Source organism: Talpa occidentalis, unplaced genomic scaffold, assembly GCF_014898055.3.
Source record: "Talpa occidentalis isolate TD23 unplaced genomic scaffold, MPIMG_talOcc4v2.1 talOcc4.9, whole genome shotgun sequence".
In the NCBI taxonomy this organism is placed as follows: domain Eukaryota; kingdom Metazoa; phylum Chordata; class Mammalia; order Eulipotyphla; family Talpidae; genus Talpa; species Talpa occidentalis.
In genome coordinates this window covers 66,292,771-66,320,690 of record NW_023605305.1, presented here as the reverse complement: position 1 = coordinate 66,320,690, position 27,920 = coordinate 66,292,771, and the positions used below count along the sequence as shown (strand labels likewise).

At 47.1% G+C, this 27,920-nt stretch overlaps 1 long non-coding RNA gene across 1 annotated transcript in view; it reads right to left on the bottom strand.

Annotated features, from left to right (window-relative positions):
* The window catches only part of LOC119236051 (uncharacterized), a 147,601-nt gene extending 120,920 nt beyond the window's left edge, over positions 1-26,681 (bottom strand). Inside the window, exon 1 of the long non-coding RNA XR_008550173.1 lies at positions 26,653-26,681. This is a non-coding gene — a long non-coding RNA (uncharacterized LOC119236051). The remainder of the gene's footprint in view (positions 1-26,652) is intronic.
* Between the last annotated feature and the right edge of the window lie 1,239 nt (positions 26,682-27,920).

Sequence of the window (27,920 nt, the reverse complement as noted above, 5' to 3'; positions counted from 1 at the left end):
CTAAAGCCCTAATAAAATCTCTCTCTCACAACCCTAGCCTAAGATGATTGACCCCTTCTCCCCTGACACTCCACTTCTGAACCCATAGTCACTCTTTGCAGAGAGGATGCAAAACTTTTGTAGCCCGAACAGAATCTAGAATCCAAAATCTTCTCTCTCTCTGTGTCACAAGTGTGAATTTCATGCCTCATCTGACTTCTTTCCACACATACTTTTTCTTCCTCTTTAATTCTTACCTCCAGGAGAACAGACACTACATCTAAAACCTTTTTGCCTCTCCTATACTGTCCAGTGGACTTCTTTGCATGAAGGTAAGATATATCAATAATAGAAACCTGCCTATCAACCCGAATTCTTGTTCTGTGATCATGCATTCTTCCTACATCATCTACAAAGTTACTGAGCTGAAACTGTCTGGTCTTAATTAAGCTTTGGCGACATCTGTCATGAGTGATTGGTGACATTTTTCCATCCACTCATCACTCCTAAAAATGGACTTGTTCCTGCTAACAAAGAATCAACACACTAAGGCAGCCCAGAGCAGAGGTGAGGGAGGGTGCAGGAGCCGTCCAGGGGAAGCACAAGCAGGGAGGGCTGCCACTCTAGGGAGCTTCCCCAAGTGCAACTGGCCTGGACAGCAGCAAAATCCCCTACTACCAGAAGTATGTTCTAGCAGTTAGACACAATCCTAAAATGGAGAGAGGAAAGCAGAAAGAGTGACTCTCCAGGAAAAGCTTGGAAAGACCAGGAGGCTATGTCCCACAGCCATGATCTACAGGCTCCTCCAGAGAAGGAGCTGTGCTTAGTTCAACTTGCATTGTCTGCCTCCCCTCTGATCCTCCCCTCTAGGGTCCTAGGACTAAGCACTCTTTTAAGTCAGTTGGCGAGTTGGCGGGGGTGGGGGTGAGTGGGCGAATGGGTTGGTGGGTTAAGTTAGCAACTAAAATCTCTAATAATAACCATAGATTCTGTCCCCAAATGCTAGCCCTCTGAAACTGAGACCACAGGTCATATTTGCCCCAGCTACCTTAAGCCAACCTCCCCTCAAATGTCCCATGCTTAAACAAAGATGAATGATTTCTTGGAAGCTTCAATGTGGTAAAATAAGTATGTATATTTGATTTTTATCCTGAGATGCTGGCAGAGAACTCTTAAAATCCTTGGAATTTTCTGAGTGATGGGAATGACTCTGTCATTCACAATGCCCTCCCTTAGATGAGACCTGAGCTTATGCTAATGAGGTGACTCTTGGGAGACCACCGGATCACTTCAGGATGGGAGCTGGATGCCGGGGGTCCACTCAGTTCTAGTGCCCAGGTGCCTGGAACTCTCGGCCCAACCCGGCCCAACCCAGCCCGTGCTGCACAGCCCCAACCTCTGATGAGGTGGAAAGGATGAAATATTGAGCTCAACCAACAAGAGCCAGTGATTTAATCAACATACCTAGTAATGACACTCTGATAAAAGTTCTGAAATACAAGGCTAGGAAAGTTTTCAGGTTGGTTAACATATGGATGTGCTGGGATAATGGCAACCCAGGGAGGGCATGGAAGCTGTGCCCCACCCCTAGCCCAACCTGGCTCTATGCATCTCATCCATGGGCTATTCGAGAGTGATGTCATTTATTATAAAACTACAGTCATAAGTACAGCACTTTCCTGAGTTTTGTGAGTCATCCTGGCAAACTATCAGACTTAACGGACAGTGGGGAACCCCCAAATTTGTAGTTGAGCAGGCAGAAGTGCAGGTAGCTTGGAGTTCCTATGTATAACTCATATTAAAGTGGGGGCATCTGGTGGGACTGAACCCTTAACCTGGGGGGTATGTGCTAATTCAGAACTGAACTGAATTGCAGGACATCCAACTGGTGTCTACATTCCCATTGAGAACTGGTTGTTGTTGGAAAAACAAAACACATAGATTCTCCAAAGATGCTCAGGAACAATCCAGAGGTCCACATTTAAGCCATTTGTTAGACAATCTGGTTCAGACTTGCTAATTTTAAGCTAGCATGATTATTTTAATTTTGCCCAATTTTTTACACACTTCACTTAAATCCCTCCTCAAATCTAAACATTTTTAAGCACCTGTGTAGGTGCCACAGGGCAGAGTGGTTTCAAACTTTTAAGCTCATGTTACTCCTGAAAGACTTGATACACTATGTGGACCTCCCACACTTGTGGTTGACATCTAAAATTGGCATCATACATTTAAATAGTACAAAGGATGTAATTCTCACTGTATTGTAAATATTGACATTTTATAAATATAAAACTTTTACATCACTCTTTGCAATGTTTCCAACGGAATCTGAAGGCCATAGCAATTGGATACTCACCATCAGCTATTTTCGAAAGATACATGAACAAATTCTTTGTGAGTTAGAAAAGTTCATACTTTTCCCTTTTTCTCCTTGAAATTATACTTATATTTCTTTGTAGAACTTTTTTAAATAATCACTTTTATGCTAGAAAATCTTTCATTAATCATCCTATCATTATTGGATTCATAGGAAAAAGATGGATAGATATTAAAATTCTAATTTACTTTTTATTTCCTGCAACCATTAGGCTCTGAAAATTTAAATGTTCCCTTTGGATTGAGCTATCATTGCAATCATTCTTTGTATACATTTCGTCAAGGCAATATAGGTATTACAAATATTGATGTATTAGTACTAAATATGCAATTTATTGAAAATATGTGTCTTAGTCAATATGAGGAAGGATATGAAGGCTTCACAGATAGTAGTGTTTTCCATGTGAGAGAGGGCTGGGTCTGCCTTTGTGAAGGTAAGAAGAAAATTCTGGAAAGTAGAAAAGGTGAACTGCTCTCCATAGTAGGTACATTCTCAGGCAGAGGTGCTTGAGCAAAGGGCACTTAAATGAATTCCTTTGAAACTACCTTTGCCCACATCCCCTTGGAAAGTTCTCTCATATTTCTGAGGGAACTAGAAGCCCAAGTTTGAAGATCGAGTCACAGGTCATTTGGGTAAGAACAAGACACAACTTCAGTCTTTCATGCATTTTTATGGAGGAGGGGAAGAAGGAGATGAACTAGAAGCACGTCACTTGATATTAATAACAATAAAGGACCTAAAGACTTGATCGAAGACAACAGATATGGTGGGCAGGAAAATGGCCATCAAGGATGTCCACATGCTAATCCTGCGAACCTGTGAACATGATCCATCATGGCAAAGAGAACTGGGTTGTCAATCAACAGATCCTAAGAGCATTCTGGATTATCCAGGTGAGCCCAATATAATCACCTGGGTCCTTAAAAATGGAAGGTGGTGGCAGGAGAGATTAGAGGGGGGACCATCTGATCTGCCTTACTAGTTTTAAAGATGGAGGAAGGTGACCTCTAGAAACTGGAAGAGACAAGAAATTCACTCTCCTTCAAGCCTCCACAAGGAATGCAGTCCTGCTGACACCCTGAGGATAGCCCCATGAATCCAAGTTGGAATTCAAATTTACACAACAGAGAAAATAAATTCGTATTGTTTTAAGTACCTAAGTTTGTGGTGTGTGGTATGGTTACAGCAGCCTGAGGGGACTAATACATGAGATGCGAGGCATCCTGGTCTCTCTGGGTCATCTACTCCCACTGGGAGCTGTTAGGGGTGGTGGTCAAGCACTGCCCAACTGAAGGTAACCCTCACTGGGTGTGGGTCCAGCCCCTACCAGCTAATGCCAGGGTGCACAGCCAGTCTCAGCACACAGCCTGCGGACCACTGGTCTGCTCCTACCATTGTCCCCATGTCTACCCTACAGGCTGTGAGCCCCAGCAGGTCTGGATAAAGGCCAGGTCTTTATACCTCTAATTCTCATGACAACATTGCAAGGTCAGCCTCTTCCCACAACTGAGGAAACTGAGGCTCAAAGAGGTAGAGGAATTTGCAACTGGCAATGGCTAATTCCATCCATTATCCTAGAAAATTTCCATAACATTCCTAAAGCCCACTGCAGACCCTTGGAATAAAAATCTCCAGGAATCAAAGCCAAGAATCTTTTCTCCAAGGTCCCCATGTGATTCCAGTGCCCAATAGGCTACACAGTGTAGCTCTGAGCTGCCAGACTAAATCCTCATTCTGCTTAGTGAAAATAAATCGAGGCACATAACATTTTGAAGTATGAGCAAGACGAGGGCTTGGGCCTCTAAAGAGTCTTTGGAGAAGACATGGAAGCAAAGAAAGGCAGGCATTGAATTGGCTATTGTTTTAATGGTAGCCTTACTTGGGCAAATCTAGTTATTTGGCTGTTTGAAGATTCTTGAGTGTCATAGTTTCATATTTGGGAAAATCTAGTTGGCTGATTATAATCAGCTGTGCTTGAGTTTCATTTTCTTCGATTCAAGTGTGTGGACTCTGGCTTAGGTGTTGATTTGCCTATGTAGGCTGCCAAAGGCACCGGGCCACACCAGTCTAATGACCTCCTCTAAATACCTTAATAACAGGCAGCTCCCAAGCACCTGCCACCTGCCTTCACAGCACAGAAGTGCTGCTGTCAGTCATGGGCCAGACTAGGGAGTTGGGCTTCCTCTTTCCCTATATGTAGAAATGGTTCTCAGCCTTGGTTGCACAGTAGAATCACCTAGGGGAGGAAAAATAAGGCATCCTGCTCAGGGCCCAAGGCATGATTCCATTGACCTGGGTGGGATACCAGGCACCAGTAATATTTCTAATTCCCCCAGGTGATCTGAAGTGCCATGAAGGTTAAGAATCACTGCCCTAAAAGAATAGATCTACAAATAAAACTCACATCCTCCCTGTTAAAGGCCAGATGGTTTTAATTGTTTGTATGTGCTCATTAACCCATACAATCACATTCTGAGATAGAGACAATTACCATCCCCATTTGCAGAGGAGGAAACTGAAGCACTGAGTAGTTGTTCCAACATCACAAAGCTAACAAGTAGCAGGAGCAGGATTTGAATGCAGATTTGAATGTCTGGCTCCAATGTCTGTGTGTTTAACCACCACCTGCCTCCCTGGGAGGTGAGCTCTGCAACCCTCTGCCCTGAGCCCAGTTCCCTAGGGGTTCTATCTTTCCCGGTAACCATCTGGGCTCAGGAAATGTCAGTAGCAGCAGGCTCTCCAACCATCCCCTAAGTTTGTGGTGCATGCATTGGCACCTGGGCTCAAAGGCAGGCTGGTTCCAAGAGAATACTCAGGATGGGGAGATGCTTCTCCCACCCAGCGCCAGCTGCATCCTCCCTGACACTTCCAGGAGCACTGCAGGGGACCCCCTGCACCCAGGAAGTGAGCAACCCATCCAGCTCACTGCCATCATATCTGCATCCAGGGGTGAGCAACCCATCCAGCTCACTGTGGATACAAGTATCATTTTTCCCCCTGTAGGGTAAAGAAAATATCAGGCTTTTCTGCCCTTCCGCCATCAGGATAGATGATGGATCCTTGTCCTGAATGCATGCCTGATGGCGGGCACCTGGAATAGGGTGTGGGCATAGGTAGATGGGATTCAGCTGAGCTAAGACTGTGCTTTTTAAGGGCGGCGTCACGGGGGGACGCCAGCAGCAGCAGCAGCAGTAGCAGCAGCAGCCGAAAGAGAAGCCGAGAAGCAGCAGAACGAACGCTAGAGAGCCCAGATAGAGTGAAGACTTGCTGGGGGCTGGGAGGCCTGCCAGCCTCCCACCCCCCCAGCCAGCACCCCTGCCTGCCATATGCCTGGTGAACCCCAAATAAAAAACCTGCAAAACTACTGAGGACTCTGACTCCTCCTTTACCCGGTCTGCATGGGATCAGAGAACCTGCACTGTGGCCAGTCCAGCCTTTACAATTGGCGTAAGTCGGCAAGATCCATGCAGACAGGTATTGGAGCCCTCCGAAGACCTGGAGGGACTAAGGAGAACAGACTGTTTGCCTGTGATGACGCTGGAGGTGCCATGGTGGCACAGAAGGTGGATATGGTCCGGAGCTGTGGGACGAGACCTCGCATGGAGGAGACGCCCGAGAGGACCAGCCAACGACACCGGAAAGGACCAGCCAACGACACCGGAAAGGACCAGCCAATGACCCCTGAGGCAGCAGGCCGCTGCTGATGCAGGGAGAGGCCAATGGACATGGACTGATAAACTTGGACTGACAATCCCGCCAGAAGGCGGAGGACCTTGGCAGGTTATGTTTTTTTTTTTTTGAGAATCTGGGGGTGGCCAGTGGGCCTTGATGGCCAAAAGCAGCCTGTTATGCCCAGCAGCCAGGTGGAGGAGAAAAGCCAACTAAGAAGGCAAAAGCTGGTGCTGATGCTAAGTTGAGAAGCCCTGAGTGGCTGTTAAGCAGCCTAAGTATGCTGAAGAACTGTGGGTCTCGTAAAATCACCTGTGGGTGATGCCCTGCTCATTCTTGAGTGAGAGTGAGGAGCTGAGGAACCTGTCTTTGGGGGATGGGTGGGGAATGTGGCTTGCGGTGGAGCCCAAGCCGAATGCAGAGTTTGGATCCCCAACCCATGTGATTGTGCAGTGGGTTGGCTTGAGTGCAGGGGTCTGTGAGTCGCATGGGTGGCCATGAAGGCCGAGTGTTGGAGCGACTGCAGACAGAAACCCTGAGGATTGGCGATTACCCCCAACAGAATAAAATTGCCAATCCCAGAGCTAGTGCATCCTGGGGGTGGATGCTGTGTGTGCCTTGTAGCCTAGACTACAGCCGGAGAAGGCCAGGAAGCCTGACGGCTCCTGGTGTGTTATAGTAGATGCCATGAGTGATTCCCCTCCCTCATATGAGCAGTGCCTTCGGCAGCAGATTTGGTGGCTCATCTGCTGGTACCAATAATTGTCTTTTGCACTTGGTTGGTGCCCTGCCCGGACTTATTTGTGTTCTGTTGTATTTTGTTATATTGTATTATGTTATATTTGATGTATTTGCTTTTGTGGGCCATGGCTGCATTGTTTGTTTGCTTAGAAAATTGTATATATATGTATAGACTGTATGGCAGAAAACCCTGAGGGGGTGGACTGTAGGGTAAAGAAAATATCAGGCTTTTCTGCCCTTCCGCCATCAGGATAGATGATGGATCCTTGTCCTGAATGCATGCCTGATGGTGGGCACCTGGAATAGGGTGTGGGCATAGGTAGATGGGATTCAGCTGAGCTAAGACTGCTTTTTAAGGGCGGCATCAAGGGGGGATGCCAGCAGCAGCAGCAGCAGCCGCCGAAAGAGAAGCCGAGAAGCAGCAGAACGAACGCTAGAGAGCCCAGATAGAGTGAAGACTTGCTGGGGGCTGGGAGGCCTGCCAGCCTCCCACCCCCCCAGCCAGCACCCCTGCCTGCCATATGCCTGGTGAACCCCAAATAAAAAACCTGCAAAACTACTGAGGACTCTGACTCCTCCTTTACCCAGTCTGCATGAGATCAGAAAACCTGTACCGTGCCCTAGTCCTGCCCTTACACCCCCATAGGGGGATATATTTAGAAATATATCCTTTTAACTCATTTTAAAACATTATAGACATAAACACTGTAAAATGGGGGGGCTGTTCATAAAAAAGGATATGTACAACAGTCCCATTTTGTACAAATATGTATGTATATCCACTCTTAAAACTAGAAGAATATTCACAAAGATGCTGATTCTTTCTGTTTGGGTATTCTAAATAGTTCACAATGGATTCACATTACTTTCAAAATAAGGAAGGGGAAAATCAAAGTAATCATTTTTAACACAATGGTCTATAATAAATTGAAATGTTTGAAATTCTAACCAAAAGTATTTTTGTACCTAATCCTATGTTAGTGAGGGTTGCTAAGGAACCATGTGATGCAAATTAGGAATAATCCCAACTATAGCTCCAAAGGGTAAAAACAGGCAACCAGGTGGACAGAAGCCTATGGATTAGAAAAAGGAATCATGGGGTGTGTATCTAATATTGGTGGTTCCTTCTCCAACTCACACAGAAAAGAAAGACAGCTTGTTCCCCAAAGAACAAACACCTGGGAAGTTCAGTACAAAAGGAAAAAGCCCAAGGTAGTCAGGAGTTCTCTCCAGAAAAGTCCGGGGCCAAAAGGAAACTAAAGTCACTAGTATTTTTTGAATATCACTATGTTCCCGCCACTGGGCTCAGCATTTAATTCTCACCACAATACAGTAGATGGTAATTATCATCTCATTTTACAGACAATGAAACTGAGGCACAAAGAGTTAGGGACTAGTCCCAGTGACAAAGCCAGTGTCAGAGTTGGGCTATGATTCCAGACATCATGAAATGACCCCAGGAAAGGCAGTGGGAGGAGGCTTTCATTCTGGCCAGAGTGGAGAAATAGACTCAAGGGTTGCTTTCAAAGTCAGAGGAAGAGTGAGAGGAACTGGCAGGCTCTCCAAGCAAAAGGAGAATTAGAGAAGTAAAAAGATCAAGTATTACTAGTAAGGAGTAGACAGACAAGTATCAGATTTTATGTTGGTATGAATATGGGACGAACATGAGATTTTATTTGAATCATCCCTGCTAGGTTTATTGTTTCTATAAATAGGGTATTGTTTGATGTGTATGTTTATCTGCTTAATAAAGAACCTGTGTGCTGAGTGTGTTCACAAGTGGGTACACTTGTGCACATGCTCCGGTGGTGTGTGTGTGTGCATGGGGGGCATGTGCGCCATGAGCATGTGCTCACACGGGGTGGGTGTATGCAGGCATTGGCACGAGTGTATCTGTGCACACATGTTCAAGCTCCATGAATGCCTCACCCACTAGAAGCCTGAAGCCCAGCACATGTGTGGTTCCCAGCAGCAACCTGATCTAATTGCCAGCAAAATTCCTCATCTGAAATAAATAGCCTCCTGGGAGCAGCCCTCCACTCCGAGCCCAGAGTGGTGAAGATGTCTCCTCCTCTGTCTCCCTGTGAGCCCACAGAGTCCCACAAACAGAGTGGCTCAGTCCAAGTTGTTGACAAGCTGACAGCAAGAGGGGCTGCGGTAGGGCAGGCGGGTGGGTGTGGCCAGAGGCACTGTTAGTGGCCGCACTCATTGGTCTGACACTGGCCTTTCACACATTCCTCAGACTGAAAAGAAAAGCTTGCTTCTTCCAGTCTCCCTGCAGATGCATGGGGTGTAAGTGACTGTCACTGGCAAGCAGAGACCCGGGAGGGCAATAGTAAAGGCAGTCCAACCCCTCCTGATGGGGTGCCCCACTGAACACACGTTCTTGAGCTGGGCTCTTCTGATGGCGACAACGGTCACACACTCAAGTCTGTCCTGCAGGGGTAGTGTTTGTGACTCTATGAGTAGGTCCAACCTGAGTCTTTCTTGCAACCAGGAACACAGCAGAAAAATGAGTCCAGATAGAAACGTCTTCGCAAGCAGCAGTCTTCCATGCCTAGCGCTAATATCATTGATAGTCTGAGCATATTGCAAATATTGAGAAGGAAAAGTCATTTTATAACCTTTCCTCAACTCAAGACAAGCAAAGCCTTCCCAGGTAAGCTTAACGTGAGAGTTAGGATCACCCAGAGAACATGTCAAAAGGAGAGGTGCCTTAAAAATCAGCCTCTCCACAGATCTGGGGAAGCAGGGGCAGCTGTATAGAAATTACACCCCTCCAGGGAGACCCTTGTCCCATCTGTAAAGGCAGAAAATTCCAGGGATCATTTCCACACACTGATAGCAAGTGTAAGAAATGGAGAGTAAACCCAAGAATGGAGCCTGCTGAACACTGAGGGTTGTTTTTTTCTTTAAGCCTTCCTCTTTCTAAAATGACTTTTTTAACTGAGGTATCACTGACATATGACATGTAAGTTTCAGGTTTATGACAGAATGATATTTGTACATACCATTACCCTTGAACAACATGGATTTGAACTGGGCAGGATCACTTACCTGAGGAATGCTTTCTCTTTGGATTCTGCTTTCACAGTTGACTCCAAGGATGCAGAGACCAGACTATTAAGGACTGCAGCATACTCAGATTTTGGTATCTGCAAGGAGTCTTGTAACCAGTCCCTTGTGGATACCAAGAAAGGACTTAGTTGTTAAGTTGGGCGAGTCTAAAGTTATAGGTAGATTTTTGACTGCATGGGGGTTGGAGTCCATAACCCCTAACAAGGTCAACTGTACTAGTTAATACCTGTAGGCTAGTTTTTAAAAAATACCTAGAAGAAAGGTATCAATTCCCCCCACTGAAAGATATTGAAAAATAAGAACTGGCCACTGAATAGCTATTGCAAGGCAGGATGGCCAATATAAAGTGAGATGGAACTGGAGGAGCTGATATAATCATAAATGGGGAGCCGCTATTCACTAATAAATGACAAATAAAGTGTCACTGAGGATCAAAATAATTCCCTCATTCAACAGACATTTAAACGGTGTCTGTTCTGGATCAGACGCTGGGCTGCACACCAAGCAAAGTGGTGAATAAGAAGGACCCTCCACCTACCCCTGGCGATGTCTGTCCACCATCTGAGAAAGTGCCCCTCACCCTTCCCGGCCTCCTCCACTCCCAAAGTGCCCAACGTGGGCTACCCTCATCATTTCTGAGATGGGGGGGAGGGGCGGGAAAAGCAGGACTAGAACCCAAATCTCCTGAGGCCCAACTCCTCTGTTGTACATCTCACATGCAAGGGTTGACCCTGAGCAGGAGTTCAGGAACAGAGAGCACTGCCTGGCTCCCAGTGCCCCTCAACTTAGGTGTAATAAGACAGACCCCAATGAGCATCCAGGCATAAGTGGGATGCAATCCCAAGCTGAGGGTAATTCCAATTTTCATCTATAAAATGAATGTGATTCCTGGCTGGCTTATCCCTCAGGCAGCACATATGCAGAGACTCCCCCAAATACATTTTGGGGTCTGCATGACAAACACAGCCATCAGGAGCAAAGTTCTAAATGCCAGGTCACGGAGTGAGGCTTTAGCCTGTAGGGATGCCGTGTGGGGTGGAGGATTATGGACAGAACCAACAGGGCCACAGAGATCAGATTCGTGTTTCAGAAGGACTGGTCTAGATGGGAGGGAGCAGAAAGCCCAGGACGAGGCCCCGGTAGTAATTCAGGAGAGAGGACGAGGACCAAACTGAGGTGCGGCCAACCAGCCGTGGATTCCAAAGATTACTTTTGCAATGCAAATAAATTCTCTTCTGGAGAGGGATGGTGGTGATGATTGTACAAGGTGAATGTACTAACCGTCACTGAACTGGACAGGTAAAAAATGGACAAATGGTAAATGTTATGTTTTGAAGACTTTACCATGGTACAAAACAAATCCCCAAACCCCCAAGGGACACTTCTCATTTATCAAAAGGACAAAAGACATATATTCCCTGGACTATCCCCTGCTAAGTCTCAAGTAATAGGAAGGATGAAGCTGAGCAAATATACAGAGTTCAGGTGCTGTACTAAGTACTTGTGTTTACTCATTCAACCCTCACAACAACCCGGCAAGGCAGATTACTATGCCCATTTTAAGGATGAGAACACTAGACACAGAGTAACTACCCCACAGCTAGATGTGGTGAAGGCAGGATTCGAACCCAGGCAGTCTGGATTCAGAACCAGCACACAGACCCGCTATACTAGATCGCCTCTGTCCAGTGAGAGACTAAATATCCAAGTCAGAACCAAAAAAATGTTGTCTACTGACCAGCTAAGTCCCCCCAGGCAATTATTTGGCTTGATAAACAACAGAAACCCAAGCAGTCAACTGAATTTTTTCCTATTTTCATCCAGATGTTTGACATCACAGAACAAGATGATGTGCCCATGAGCGGGAGCCACTCAGAAATTAGAGCTGCCGTTAGGAGAAACACTGTGAGAACGCAAGGTTGTCATTCACGGATGAACGTGCTACCCAATGGACACATTTGCTGAACACCTAGAGCATTCTCCTTTTTGAGACTCAGTTTCTTATAGTCTTTTAGACAGCACAGAGCTCGAATCCATATATATTCAAGCAGTAAACAGACATCCTACCCATTTTCCCTTCACCGGGTATTAGCTGTGACATCGGATTTTTTTTTTTCTTTTGCATCACAAATAACAAAAACCATGCAGGTCTAACTTCATCTCTGGGATTAAAGTAAATACATAATTTTGGCAGTTGACTCGGAATTACGGGCTAGCAGCATCTGGTTTGGATATTCTCAAGTAAATTATTGGCACAGACCCTGCCACATCTTTAATTTTAACCAAAATGTTCTCAGAAACATGTGTTTTCTGTCCTGCTTGCATGTAATCAGCTTTAGAAGGTCTCCAGGTTTGAAACAGAGGTTGCGGAAATTAGCTTTGATACCTGGGCACTGACCACAGGCCTTGAAGGGCTCCTCGCTCCCGGCGCAGGGGGAACAGGGCCCTGGGTTCCTGCCTCCAGCCAGGAGAGCAGGCAGGTACTGTGTGTCCATGTCCCTCGCCCTTCCTTCTGCTCCCAAATTATACCTCGCTTTTATGTCAAGTCCAATATAGCTTCCTTAGCAGTTTTTTTTTTCCTCCTTTTTCCACATCAAGAGTACCCAATTACTTTTATAAATACTTGTTTTAAAAATATCACAGTGGTTTCCTGCTGCTTCAAATTCTGAAGGGCTATGCAGGATTTTAGACTCTTATAAATTTTTCAAACAGTTCATATTTTATCAACAAAGCGTCTTTTTTGTAAACCCTGAGTGTAACACATCGAGGACGGTTGCTTTTTTTCCCCCTCAATTATATGACCTTTCCATAAAAATGACAAAATAAAAGGACTTTTTGCCATTTCAAAAATCATTTGCAATGCCCTCCTTGTGTTCATTTAACTCCACCTCCCCCACCAACAAGAGTGGTGTTTTTGGTTAAAAGAGAAAGCACAAGAGTGCCGATTCCAAGGTAGAGGTAAAACAGGGCTATGTATCAGATCTTTAAAAGAGAATTCCAGAAGGCCTTGGCTTTAGTTAAAACTGAAAAGTTCCTTAGCTGAGGACAGAGACATCTTGAGTGCATGTTCACCGTGGTCGCCAGGTCACGTGGTAAAGCATCACCAGGGACACAAGCAGGGTTGGCCTGTACTGTAGAGGCTGGTGTCCTGGCCTGTCATCTGCTCAGCTGTCCACATTTAAATGGGTCACGTCCATGGTCTTCTATTGGAACTACCTGGAGATACCCAAGGGATGGCCCCTTCAGAGGCAAATCCCAGAATAATATTCAACCATGAGCGAGACATGACAATAATTGATTGGTACCACCCACCAAATGAAATGAGAGCTTAGGAGCCCTATGTCTCATTCTCCTCTGCTATGTCTAAACATGACTTTTATGTTCTGGAAACAACACTGGGCAGGGAGGCAAGGAGAGGGAGGACGAAGGGAAAGACTTGCAGTCAAGGGTATGCTTTAGAGCCTTGGGCCTCAAACATGAAAAGAATAAGCCAATTCTTTGAAGAATGACTTGGGATTCACTATCCATGACTCTCCACCTCCCCCCCTTAACATCCAGGAAAGTGTTTTGTAATCCACTTAAAGTCACTACTATCCCCAATTTACCACCCAATGCTACGACCTGTCTTCACCGAGCAAATATTTGGTGACCACCAATTATGTGCCAGATATCCTGGGAGCTGGGGAAGCACTAGAGCAATAAGAATGGGTACCTCTCCTCAAGAGTAGAACTGGGGGTGCACAATCATAAGGCTGTGGAAACCCATTTGGAAGTACAGGAGGAAAGTTAAGGCAGCACCCTGGGAATCAGGGCTCTAGGAGTAGGCTGGAACGCACGGCTTCTGGAGGTCAAATACTCAGAAAAAGACCCAGAAAGTAAAGTGGGAACCAGGCCAGAATGGATAGATATGTTAGGCTTCTCCAGAGAAACAGAACCAGTAATGCATACCACATGTATGATGCATACTACACACACATATATACATGGGTTTGAGCTGAACTGTGCAGGTCCACATATATATTTTCTTGCAAACAGACAATGTAAATTTGTGGCATCTCTACATCCAGTACAGTATGCTCTTTCCTTGTGATTTTCTTAGTAACATTTTCTTTACTCTAGCTTACTTTATTTAAGAATACAGTATAGACTATATCTATGGATGTGTGTGTGTGTAAAAAGATTGATTTCTTGGAAGGAACTGGGCCATGCAATTGTGGGCTGGCAAGTCTGAACTCAACAACTGGAAACTCAGGCAGGAGTTAATGCTTCAGTCTTGAGACCTCAGTTTTGTTCTGAAGGCCTTTACTGGATTGGTGAGGGCCCATCACATCATTGAAGTTAGTCTCCCTTACTACAAGTCAATTGATTGTAACAATAGATGTTAACCACATCTTCCAAATACCTCCTCAGCAGCTCAGACCCATGTTTGATTAAATAACTGGGGACTGTGACCCAGGCCGCTGGACACACACACTAACCTCTCAGGAAGCATCCCAACAGGGAGCAAAAGCAGGCCAGGGCACGGAGCAGGCTGGGCTGGGAGAGACCGCAGGTCTGAGCTGAAGGCAGTGACTGCTGTTTGGAAGGCAGCACCAGGAGGACTTTGAACTCTCTGCTAAGAGGCTTGTGGCCCATGCCCGGGCCCCTGGGAGTTGTTAAAGGTTTCCCACGATACAGGCAACACCACAATCTGGCAGGAGGCTGAGGATGGACTGGAAAGAACAAACCACTGAGGAACCTGCTGCAAGAACTGGGGAGGGGCCGGCAGGCTGTAGTGAAAAGATGAGGGGGGTGGCAAGAGGAGAGTGGCCGCCACTAGCTGGGGAACTGAGACAGGGACGAACCCATGCAAATGGACATGGTATCTGATAGCATCACTAAGGGAAAGAGTAAAAAAAAGCAGTCAGAGAGCCCAGAGTTGAGTCTCTGCGGGTGGCTCCATAGAGCCCCAGAAACAAAGCGGGCAGAACCAGAATTTAGACAAGTTATCAACAGATGCCTGCGAGGTCACAGAGGGAAGTGGAGGTTCCTGGTGAGGGTTGGGTATGAGAAAAGGTCTTAAAAGGGGGAAGGGGAGCAACAGAGTAATGAGCAGCTAGGAGTGACCCCAGGATACAAACACAGTCAAATCTCTTCATCCTCACAACCATAGAAGATAATTGTGATAATTATACCAATTTACAGACAAAAAAAAAAACAGGAACAGAGTGGTTAAGAACTTATACAAGGTCACACAGTTGGTGTGGCAGAGCCTGGATTCAGACCAGGTCAGCTTAGGTGGTAAGAGGTGAAATGACATCTCTGAAGCCACAGAGGAGAGAAATTAAGTACTGCAGAGATATGGTGGCTGGTTTACCCACTTGGAAGCCACTTGGGTTCACCCAAAGAGCAACCTGATCTAGATGCAGAAGGGGGTTCCCCAAGAACACAAGATGTCCCTTCTGGTCCTCAACCAGACACACTGGTTCCTGACATCCTTGCCAAGACTTGTCCCAAACCAGGAAGACACCTGCACAGGAGCAGGAAGCCTGGGGTACAGGGAGCAGGGGCTGCAGCCTCAGGCATCAGCAACCTAGACAGTGCAAGTTGCAAAGAGATAGGGGGTCCCCTGTCTGGAAGACCCCCCACCAGATTTATGTTCAATGCCAGAGAAGTCAGGGATGCTGGGCGTGGCCCAGGCAAGGGCCTTCAAGGGAGGTTCAGGCCAAGTCCTGGCCCCTCTGAGAGTTTTTCTATCACCGTTAGGCCAGGACACAACAGATTTGGAATGGGAAGGTTTACTGATGATCTGATAGGACATTTGGTTGTTCAACCTGCTAACATCTAAGCTGGTATTTAAACCAAATCCAAATATTCAGAGAGAATGATATATTTTTCTTAATGATAATCAGATTGCTTTTTAACATTTTTACCTTGCCTTTTACTCTTAAAGTCTTCCAATTCACAGAAGAGTTACAAATCCTACATAAGATTTCCCACTGCAAGGCAAGAGCCAAAACGTTGCTTCTGTGCTTGTCCACCCAGCCAGCAAGCACTTCAAGGACAAATTGACTCTTTGCTGTCTTCTCAGCCAAAACTATTTTCCCACTACAAGGTATCATGGTCAACTGTCAGCCTCTTTCAGCCCCACTGTCTCCATTTTCCTGCCCCTCATCCTGCTGTCTCCTCCTCCTCCAGGCAGACTGCTGAGTCTTTGCTTCCCACTACACAAGACTGCTGTATTTTTCTCTCCCTCCTTTTCCTTACCCTCTTTCTTCTCCTCCTTCCTGCTCCCCTTTTTCCTTTCCGCTCCCTCCTGAGCCTCTTCTTCCTCCGCAGCTGTTCTCAGGACTAACAGCTAGTGGGGAAAGGAAAAGAATGAGTTCTACACTCAGCAGGAGGAGTCTGGGGCCTGAGTCAGGGCAAGAGGTCAAGGAGCACCCCCAAAACAAGAGTACAGCCCCCAAGCATCTCCACTGGCTCTCTCACTGCCCCCCTCCCAATTTGCCTCTCACTGTAGTGCCCGACAAGTGGTAGCACTGGCTGCCGTACACACAATTCATGGGATAGGAAGTTGCCCAAGACACAGAAGTATGTCCAGGGACAGTGATTCTTTCCCTAAATGCATCCTCACCCACCACTGCAGTCAGAGTCCCCCAAAGTGTGATGTGTTATTGCAACCCTGCAGAAGATTCAGGGGGCAATGGGCTACATGCTCTCTACTTAGGAGATTCATATTTATTTTTATTGCATTTATTTTAACTACCTTCTATTTACAGGAAGGAATACCAGTTTTCACATGTCATCGGGCTATAAAGTTTCCTGCTAAAATAAATTTCCTATGTAAAAAGGATGAGCCAATTTAAAGAAAAATAGGAAGTAAATAATTGCGCAGGTGGAATACAGGTTGACAAAAACCTCGCAGGTGATAAGCAAAGAGCTGGTAGTGACTGACACAGGTTGGATGCACATGGACCCACCCTGCAGACCCACCTTGGTCCTTGGCTCCTCGCGAATAGCTCAGAATCATAAGCCAATTCAATTCAATGGACAAGTATCCACCAAGAGCCTCTGTGCATCCAGGACTGTGAGTCATTCAGAAGCGGGGACCCCAGCAGCAACCTGACTCTAGGAAGCTTCCATTTCACTTGTTGGAAAGAACAGGTCCACACTTGTGGAAACTGCTACAGAACGGAGCAAAACAGTATGTAAGGGAGGAAGAAGACTCATAAGTAAGAGGAGGATGAAAAAATGGAGCCAAGGTGGGGTGTGGAGGGCAGGTAGAACTGCAGAGATGGGCCTCACGGGCTCCAGAGCCCCTAATACCCCACCTAGATCCCAAGCAGTCACTTCACACCCCAGTGACCTTCCTGTGTCAGCAAGTCACCAGAGGACGGTGCTTCTGAAGGGGCGAGAAAAGCAAGGACATGGCAGTTCACTTCCCAGGTTGTACTGTGTCTATGACAGTCACCCTCAGTCCTCCTGGCAAGACCCGTCCTCAGTGGCACTAAGGCCCACTGCTCTGCTTACCCAGGCCAGGCCGAAGGCTGCTCTCCAGCCAGGCTTCCACTACTCTGCTTTCCTCATGTAGGTCTCCTGGCTCTCAGCCCCCCAAATGCTGCTCTGCCCTCCGTGGCTGGGACTTCCCATTCAGAAGCTGCACAGAACTGGCTGGGAGCAGAGAAGGTGTTCACAGCTGCCACACACTCCTCTAAATCCTAAGAGCCAACACCCACACATGCCTTCTGGCACCCTGCAGGCAGTGAGGCTCCATCCTAGGGAGGTGCCCTCCCTGTCCTACCAACAGGGGCCCAGGATGGACACCAGTCCTTGACCAGGCACATCATGGGCCCTGGCCTCTGGACCACAAGGCATCAGAGCAGGAATCTGACCGAAGGGACTCTCCCTCTGGAATCAGGAATTTGGGGTTACAAACGAGAGAGACTAGCTTACTCTGTAGCCCAAAGATGCAGAGAAAGTGTCTCTGCTGAGAGCACTAAAGATGTAAAGCACAGAGAGGAGCCCTCCCTGGCCTTGCACTGGCTCAGCTTTGGGCCAAAGGTCCTCTCTGTCTAGAAGCCATTCTCTCCTTCCTTCTCTAAGATAACTCCACAGGGCCCAAAGATTCCGTTTTGCTTAACTCTGCAATTCAGTGTTGTGGAATAAATAGTGTGTCTCCCAAAATCCATATGCTAAAGCCCTAAGCCCCTACTGCGACAGGATTTGTTGGCAGGGCCTTTGGGAGGGCAATTAGATTTAGATGAGGTCATGGGGGTAGAGCCTCCATGTTGGCATTAATGCCTTACAAGAGGCCAGAGAATCCCCCTCTCTCTCTTTCTTCCCCTTCCCCTGCCCTCCCACTCCCCCTACCCTCACCCCCCACCCCCCTCAACCCCCCACCCCGGCCATATGTGAGGACACAGCAGGAAGGCAGCCATCTGCAAGTCAGGAAAGGAGCCTCCAGATAATCCAAGACACTGGCACCCTAATCTCTGACTTCCCAGCCCCTAGAACTGTCAAGAAATAAATATCTGTTGTTCCAGCCACCCATCTCTCTGTAGTATTTAGTTATAGCAGCCCAAGCTGACTAAAACACCCCTACTCCTTAGGCCCTAAATTCCTCATCTCTTGCCTCTCCCCACATCACTTTCTAGGTTCTGGCCACACAAACCAACTTTCAGTTGGTTCACTTGAACAAGTGCTTTACTTGAACAAGCCAAGCTTATTTCCACCTCAGGGCTGCTGTGCTTACTCTGCTTCTGTCTGGAAACAGCCTCGCCTTATCTCCACATGGTGGATTTTTGTGTGTCATTCCAGCTTTCACAGACATGATGCCTCTTCAGGGAGCCCTTCCCACACCATTCTCCCTAACATAGTACCTTAGCACTGTGTTTTCTGTTTCCAGCCACCTCATCTATGTCCCACAAAGCCCAGCACGGCCTGCAGCACATGAAAAGTGCTCATTAGATATTTGTGGAATGAGTGACTGACACACAAGAGTCTGGCCTTGACTAGTTCAGTCAGAAAGCCAAGCTGTTGGCAAGAAAAGGGGCAGGGGCGACATGAGCAGGGGCACCGCTACCAGCTGGCCTGTGTTAGGACGTTCACGGTCAGGGAGCCAGCCCCAGTGAGTCCTCCCAAGGATACAGTCGTGAAGAACTCAGCAATGACACCCAAGTTTGGCCAAAAGACGGTCACGCTCAAAAATATGCAAGACCAGATTCTGTGTGCCGTGCAAGTTTTATCTTTGACTGTACTTATGGGAACATTATTCAAGAACATTGTGAACACACAGAAATAAATCTTTAAAAATACCATTTGGACAACATACACATAGGAATGAAAGATTTTCTTTCTACTATAGCAATCCATTAAAGCATTTTTTAAAAGCCAACGTGGTCATTACTACGCACAGTAGCCCGCAAATAAAAACGTAGCCCGTCACTATCCCACACAGCTTCCTCACAGATGAATCCCACCCCAATCTCACCGGCTAGATTCAGCCACCTCAACCGAGGCAGGAGGGGGCCACTTGCCAGCTCTGTTTCTTGCCTCCTGAGGATCTGATGGTGCCCAAAGCCAGAGAAGGTCACAATTCTTACTCGCTTCAGACAGGGGTGTGAGGAAGGCCACAGCCACCACCCCTACTTTGATCACTGTGGAGAACAATGGTTTTCAGACCCTGCCAGAGCCAAGCATTGAGAAAGGCACTTTGACACAATCTCATTCAATCCCACAACCACTCCATGAAGTACTAATATTATCCCTGGACTTATGTTGAGCAGACTGAAACTCAGAGAGGCTAAGTAGCCTGGACAAGGTCACACAGCTCATCTGTGTCAAGGCTGAGAGCTGAACCCCACAGCATCCAAATCCAAAAGTGTCTACTTTCCCCACAAGCCCAGAAGCTGTCCCCCACCTCCACACTCCCAGATGAGCTCCCCTTGCCTTCTCCATCTCTGCCATCAGCAAACTAACATCTTCTCTGCCTCCAGCACCACCAGCAGGACCATCCCTGGGGATGCACAGCCCCACTGCTGCAGAGGATGCCCTCCTTGGAGCTCTCCTCTGCCTTTCCCCTCGGGGGCTGCTCCACCTTGGTGTTTTCCTCATCAATTATCAGTCTTCTTGCTTTCCTTTAATGGGCCTAATTTATCTTGTTACTTACTCCTTTTGTTTGTAGTCATGCTAAAAAAAATAAGAATCTGAAAATATTCTTTGGTTTCTTTTTAGACTAGAATCTTACCTTTGTTCATTTTCCATTCCTGAGCACTTTCTCTCTCTCTCTCTCTCTCTCTCTCTCTCTCTCTCTCTCTCTCTCTCTCTCTTCACTCTTCCTAGATCTTCCACCTCTCTCAGGTTTTTACAAACTTGGGGGGGGGGCGTTGCAGGAGTGGGGAGAGAGAGACAGACATACCATAGATACTGGACTCCTCTGACCATTAAGCTAACAAAGCTCACTTCAATCGGCATCAAAATGAAAGTGCTTTGCAATAAGACCCTAAACCTTCTTTTTCATGGGTGGGGAAGGAGAAATGGGTTATGAATTTCAGAACAATAATACAGTGAAAAAAGATCTGGGAATTTGAATGCCCACCTCCATATTTGGACCTGAAGACTGAGTCTGTGAGTGTCTTTGACAAGAATCTTTGAGCTTAAGTTTCTTATCTATAAAATGGAAGTAATAATTCTACTCCCTTTCAAGGTTGTAGAGAAGCTTAAAAGAACAAGCTATATGAAAGCACTTTTGACCTATAAATAATTGCAGTATAAGCAGAGTGGGATCAGGGAACTTGGCACAAAAGTTGGGAGAGTGCCTATCAAACTGTCCACTGGACACTGATCCTGGCTGGCCCATAACCCTGTACCACCTTCCCCACACATCATGCACCACCTCTGTAAGTCCCAGCCCTTCTAATGGAACCAGGAGGCATTTCGTCATCCAAAACACGTGCACACACAGGGTGCTGAAAGTTTAGAGACTGTAGTGGGTGTTAGTGACTGGACATCGAACATGACAGATTATACCCTCTCCTTTAGGGTACTCATCATTCATTTTGGATGAGAGAAAAAAAATAAAACAAGAAACGATCAAACAAATAAACAAGGTAATAACTAACAAAGGCCCCTGAATTGTGACAACAGCTTACATTAAGGCCCTAAGGCAGGAAACAGGTTGGCCTATTTGCAGTATAGACAGAAGGCTCTGTCAGGAAATGAATGAGGGAGAGTGGTTCAAAACCAACAGGGCCAGAACTGGTAGGGCCTTCCAGTTCCTGGTCAGGAGTATGAATTTGATGCTGAGACTTCTGGGCCCTAGAGGGTATAATTTGTTTTGGGTTTATTTTTCTGTTGGTTGGTTGGTTTGGCTTTTATCAACTTGGCTATAGTGCAGAGAGTCAGGATTGGAGAGAGTACTGGTGAAAGCAGGAGACTGAGACTGATGTGGTCTACTCCACAACAGAAAAGACTGAGATACCTGGAGAGAGGAAGTGGAGAGAGGTGACTGAATGGAATGGGTACATTCAGAGTCAGAAGCAAGAACTGGTATTGAGTTTCCTCCAGAGGCCTGAAAGGAGAAAAGGAATCATCTTCAAGTCAAAGCTGACTTTGGAAGGGGGGGAGCCGGAGGGGTGGCATCAGTGTTGGAAGTGACTACAGAGGTAGCGTTAGCTTTGGTTGGGTGGGGGTGGGGAAGGATTGGAGAAGGGGGCAGGAGAAGGGGTGACTGGAAAAAGAGAGGCTTAAACTTCCATCATGTCTCCCATCCCCCTCACATGCCAAAGTTGGTGATCTTGCCCTTCTGTCTCCAAGTTCTCAAATTCACCCTCTTCCCTTCCATCCCCAGTTTACTACCTGACTTTGCAATGTGCTGCCCAAGACATCTCCACCTCCTATGCACCCACTGCACCCACACTTGCTCCACCTCCTCAGGACTTCCTTGAACCAGGGGCAACAGACTTGTTTGTGTTTTCTGTTACTTGCAACACACCAGGTGCTTGGGGATAAACCCCAGTCAAGGTTTAACAGAGAGAATAGAAATTCTGATTCCAGATTTTAAGTAAATCTCTGTTAACCTGTATCTTATTATTTCTCCTGGTCTACTTACTCCTGCATCATCAAACTATCATAAAACTTTGATGGCTCTTAATTTTATTTCAGTGAAGACAGACATCTACCTTTCACCCTAATGGCCAGGAATGTTCATTCTTAGGTTTAGATTAGTAAGAATGATTAGTCCAATAATCTTTTTTCTTTTATTTCTCCATCACCATTTCCTTTCACTCACCTTTGTAAACACATCTGATTTTATCAACTGTCCCTTTCAAACAGTATCAAGGAAATTTTGTCAAATATCATAAAAGGTTAAAAAAAAGTGGCCCCCATTCTCTCATCAAAACAGGATGGTCCAGGTTCTTGTTGCAAAATAGTGGGTGATGAAATCATTCCAGTTGAGGGACTACCCAGACAAGAATATCTTATTTTCTTTTTGGTCTCCAAAATATACTGTTATTCATTGATTCTGGAGTTTGAGAAAATTCATCCAAATTATCATCTTGTAAGATGCATAATCCATTTGGCTATTATCATCAGAGTCTACAACACTGCCATCTCTTCTGAATTGCCAGATGATTGTGAAAACATTTTCCTCCATCAAAACATTTTCTCCTTTTTACCATTTTGTGCAAAAGGTGGCAGGTTCTGTCTTTTCAACCATACGCACCAGGAACCATGATAAAACCAGAAAGATGGCATCCTATCTTTCATAGCTCTTGAAAGATGATGTAATATTTGAATCAAAACGCTAGAAAAATTCAGGGTGACACAATCATGACAAAAATTCAGGGTGACACAAGGGTGAGTGAAACACATCCTTCGAGTGTTTCACTCATTCTTCCATTTTCTGGTTATTTTTGTGTTTTTTAGCATATACTGTAATTCATGAGTAACAATGAAATAATTCCTAGAATGATTACATAGAAAATGTGTCAAAATATAAGGGAATAAGATCCCAAGAAGTATCTTAAATGTCTAAGTGCTCACAACGGCCCCAGATGGTAAATTCAAGATAGGCTATGTTTTATTCTGTTTTTGCTAAAAAGTAAATTGCCTCCTTGATCTTTGGAAGAACAAAAATCATGAAATATCAATCCTTACCAATAGTTAGAACTGCTCAGAAGAAAAAAAACTTACAGGCTAAGATTATGGGTCAAAGGATGCAATTAAAACTGAGGATTAAATCACATTAATAGACCTGGTCATTTCACAAAGGTTTTCAAAGTCTGACTCATTAGAAAAATGCCCCACAAAAAAAGTTCTTCCTTCATCCACTTGAAATCCAACAGTTCACAGCCCACAGTTGAAACCCAGCCAAGGAGAGCTTCCTAGTATTCCAAGGCCAGGGTGTCCACCTCTAGGGTCCACCAGCACTCCCCAGGAGACCAGGTGCCCCTGGCCCACAGCATCTTCTCCTGGAGTTCACCTCCACACACACAATAAAGCAGCCAAAATTATGACCCAAGGAAACCAGACAGGGCATCTGGGATACTATTCAGGCTCAGAGCAAGGCACTAGCAAAACTCAGACCACAAACAGACACTTGATGTTTACTGTTTTGTATTCTTTCCAGTAAATGGATTTATGGTGAGGGATACAGTGTTCTTATTCTCTGGGGATTTTTGAAAATTCTCTTTTATCTTTGGTGTTTCCAGTCAATCCATGATTACAGCTTGGCTATTAATTGATGACAGAGAGGAAATGTCTAATTCACAAAAGTGGTGTGTTCCAAAACTTTGGGATTGGCTGTTTGGAGAACTCAGAATATATTTTCCTCCAATAAACAAAATTATAAATGATGGTGGGGTTTCCAGACCAGCCCCATGAAACATTTCTCAACCCATCACTTTGTTGAAGCCTTGTACTTTCAGAGCAAAAATCAGCAGAAGGCAATTTTGTTGCAGTACAAATAAACAAACTCAAATACAGAAGACAGAGTCTCCTTTATCCCAAATTATATTAAATAAAACTACCAGTTTAATGAAAAGAAGGGAAGAGATTGAGGCTTTTTAGGGAGAGACTTCTGCTTTCAAGATTTGGGAGGCTGACAGCAGTGGTTTGTTATTCTGTCTAGCCAGTTTCACTTTGCTACCTTTTTTCATGTTCCTTCACGTAGGCCTGAAGCAAAGAAGCTGTACTTAGATGTGGCTCACACAGGAAGCTAGCAAAAGAATGGGGAGGAAAACCAAAAAGTTTGAAAGAGGTTTCCTTGATGGGAGTTAAAAGCATGTCATTGTGCGAAGACTGTCTAAATCAGCATTAAATGACCTGCTCTGGACACCCAGCAGCAGGAGACCAAAGGCCCTGAGTCAGGTAGTCTACTGTTTGCTCTGCCAGTTCCCTGTCTAACCAGAAGGTGGTGCTATCAGCCCAGTAGTCCCAAGGGGGCGGGGCCTGCAGTAGGAGGTGCTCTCCACGTGGAAGCCACGTTTCCACCCAGGCTCTGTGATTCACAGAAAGCCTGTATTAGACAGAATGTACCAACCTACCCCTTATTCCTCATTCACATAACAACTGCTCCCACCCTCTAAGACCCCATCTGCTCACCCTCCGGGCAAGAACACCTTCCATCCTGCTAGGCAACACAACACACAGCTAAATTCTAAGGAATGGCCTACCATTCCTCCCATCCATACTCTTTCACAATGTCAGCACTGGGCCCCTGACATTTTCCTAATTCCAACAGGAATTTCAATCTAAGAGTCTTGTCCTGCAATACCATCAGGATGAGAACCAGATCTTCCATAGGGCGCAGAGATTTGTCCTAAAGATTTGGTAACAGGGCCCCAGATTCCCAGCTTTATCTTCCACTTTCCCACCTGGGCAATCTCTATTCCAGATAGCAGCCCTCCGTGCATTTACCCTGCTTCTCTCCCTCCTGCAATGTCCTTTCTTCTCCTTACCACTGTCGTTACTCTCAGTAGCCTCTCCCACCTTTGAAAGTCTATCTCAATGGTCCCCTCCCTAAATCTACTCACTAACTGAATCTAACTGGTGAGATATAGTTAGAAAAATGTAATCCCCTGTATCAACCACAGACCCCAGAGGTCACCAGGCAGGCCTACTAATCCTTGCCTTGGCAGCTTGGGCCTTAAACTGGGCACAAGGGCCCATCCAGACAGACTCTCTTGCTGACCCTGGGGCAACACTAGTCAGTCTGGCCTTGCTCCTCCCAAGTCTCAATTCCCATCTAGGTCAGACTCCAATCTAGAGAGACACCAAAGCCACAAGCTCTATGTCTGCTCTCAATTCATGTTAGCTTTATAATGATAATAATTACTATGATTATTATTGCTGCCCCTTCCCCACCCCCATTCTCATCAGTCACAATCTGCCAAACCAGGCCTGAGTTACAGAGCTAGACAAATGAGGGGGAGATCAAACAAAGTCATCAATCTGAGCCCCTAACCCAACACTGCCACCCCAGGCCTGCTGCCTAAACTGACTATCCCAGAAAACTGCCTAATGATTCTGGCAGAATTTTCTCAGCCCACACGAGGCTGACCCATGGACATTATTTTCTGGATGTTTCACTCTGGCCAAGTGGCCTGGAGCTAAAAAAATAAATAAATAAATAAATTTAAGACCTACTACCTGTTTTTAGGACACAGAAAAATTTAGCTACTGCTTTGCTTTTTGTTCTAACAAGCAGTTGGCTCAGGCAGGAAACTTGGATGTCTCCAGTGGGGCTAGAACAAATGACCTGGAGATGAATTTTTATATTATGCAGGTCCCCAAAGGCCAGGATAGCAGGAGCCAAGTGGCCTCATCTGCCTGGCCTCTATCAAGTCCTCTCAGAGTACCTGCATCTGGCAAAGGTGGGCTGGCCCTGCTCCAGGGGCTTCTCTTATTTCTGTTGCCCAAAAAACACCAGGTCAGGTGCCATTTATAATGTTAATATCGCTCATGTCCTCACCCACAGAAAAATGTTCCAAGGAAAGAAAGCCTGCTCCAGGAAATACAGGGCTTATGGAGTCTACTAGGAGGTCAAACGCTGCTGACTTTCTCTTTCTTTCTTTCTTTCTTGCCTTTCTTTCTTTTTTGTTTGCTATGTTTTGTTTTTAAAGAATCTACAGGAGATGGTTTTTCATAAACTAATAAAGGAAGCTAACTATGCAAACAAAAGCAGGGTGGGAAAGGCGAACCACCCATTTTAATGTACTCATACCCCACCTCCTTCCACAAAAGATCTGAGGCTGCAAGAAGTAATTGCTATTGGAATCATGGGCATGATTGGTCAGTGCCCTGCCTCTGCTGCAGACTCGAACCTTCAAAGTGTCCATTTATTGGGGCTCTGAAAGCCGGGCGGGGATGGTGGACTGCAGCTCCTGGCGCTGCAAACCAAGGAAAAGTCCACTCTGACGGCGTTCACCCCACCCCCTCCTCTTCTTTCCCCCACTCTGCAACCCTCCTCCTGGACTCAGGGCCGCAGGATGCGCTTGACCACTGCGGTCAGCGGCGGCCACCCTGGACCCCCACCTCCTCCTTTGCCTTCCCCTTCGCCCAAGAGCAGCCAGGACCTGGGAGAGAAGCTTTGGCAGTCAAACGGCGGCCTGCCGAGGATGATCTGACCCCCAGCGTCTCCGCACCCCCTCCCCCAACCGAGTCACAAGGCAGCCCCGAAGAGGTGGGCAGTGCGCCCCACCGCGGAGACCCAGGGTTGTGTCGCTGTGGGCCACGGGTGATGAAACCTTCCCGGCGCATTACCACAGAGGGTGCTGGCCGGGAGCGGGGCGGAGTGGGGAGTGGGCGCTGGTACCCAGGCTCACCTGTTCTCCAGCGGGAGGGCGGGGGCCGCGGGGGAGGGGCGCGGGAGGCGCGTCAACGTGGGGTGCGTGCAGCCCGGCGCTCCGCCGCGGCGCTCGCGCCCCCGCCCTCCCCCAGCCCTGCGAGCCCCCAGAGCTGCGCCGTCGGACTGACGGTGCCCGGAGCAGTTCCTGTCCCCGGCCCCGGCGCCGGGGAGACGTGAGCGTGCACACGTACACACACAGCAGGGGAAGAGGCGCCCCGAGCGGCGCCCAACTTTCTCCCGGCTTCCTCGGGCCGGGGGAGCCAGCCGCCCGCGGCTCTCCAGCCCGGGCTGCGGCGGGGGAGGGAGCTCGAACAAGAAAGGAAAAGCGATGGAGAGTGTTTCCCCAGTTTTTGTTTTGCTTTTTTTTTTTGGGGGGGGGCGGTTCTTTCTTTTAACCATTTCTATCCAATGGCTGGAGAGGGAACCCGGAGCCGGGCGGCGAGTAGCGCTTTGGGAAAATGGGAGAGTGTGTTTGGAGACGCGTAAAGTTGCCTTTCAAGCTCAGGCCTCCAGGGCACACGATGCTCCGTGGCAGGCTGACTCAGGGCTGCCTGGGCCTCCCTGCCACCCGACTGGAAATGATGCAAGTCCAGACTGTCACCTGGATCCCCGAAGCCCAGCCCGGAACCTGTGCGGATGGGGGAAGGGCGAGGAACTGAGACCCTAGGTGTCGCGCGGCCCCCCCAAGCAGGACAAAAAGAAAGAGGGGACACGGGACAGTCGCCCAGGCTGAATCTTTTTTCTTGGGATCTGCTTCTCTCAGCAATACTTTGAGTTTGGAGTGTGTGTGTGTGCGTGCAATGGAAAACGTCACAACGCCAGGAATTCCCATATGTGCTCACTTTGCCCCCAAAATCGCTGTGCCCGGGAAACTCCTCCAATCTGTCAAGGCCTCGGGACTGGGAATCTCATGGAAAAAAGGAAACTTTCCCAGCCCGGTGCGGGTGTGAAGCCGGCCGGGGGAAGTCAGGGGACTCGGTCCCCGGGCACGACGTCCCCTCTCGCTCTTCTGGAGTACAGTTCGAGCTGGGACGCGCTTTTATTTTTCAAATGCGATCGGCCATTGCCCCGGAGCGCCCGCACACGCGCATGCATGTCCCGCCGCGCTCCCACACACTCCCTCGCGCACGCACACGCGTGGCCGCAGCCGGGTCGCCAACTTTGCCGGGCGCTGCGGGCGGCGCGCAGCCTCCTCCAGGAGTAGTTGGGCGCAGGCCCCGCCCCCCGGCCGTGTTGTCAAACGGG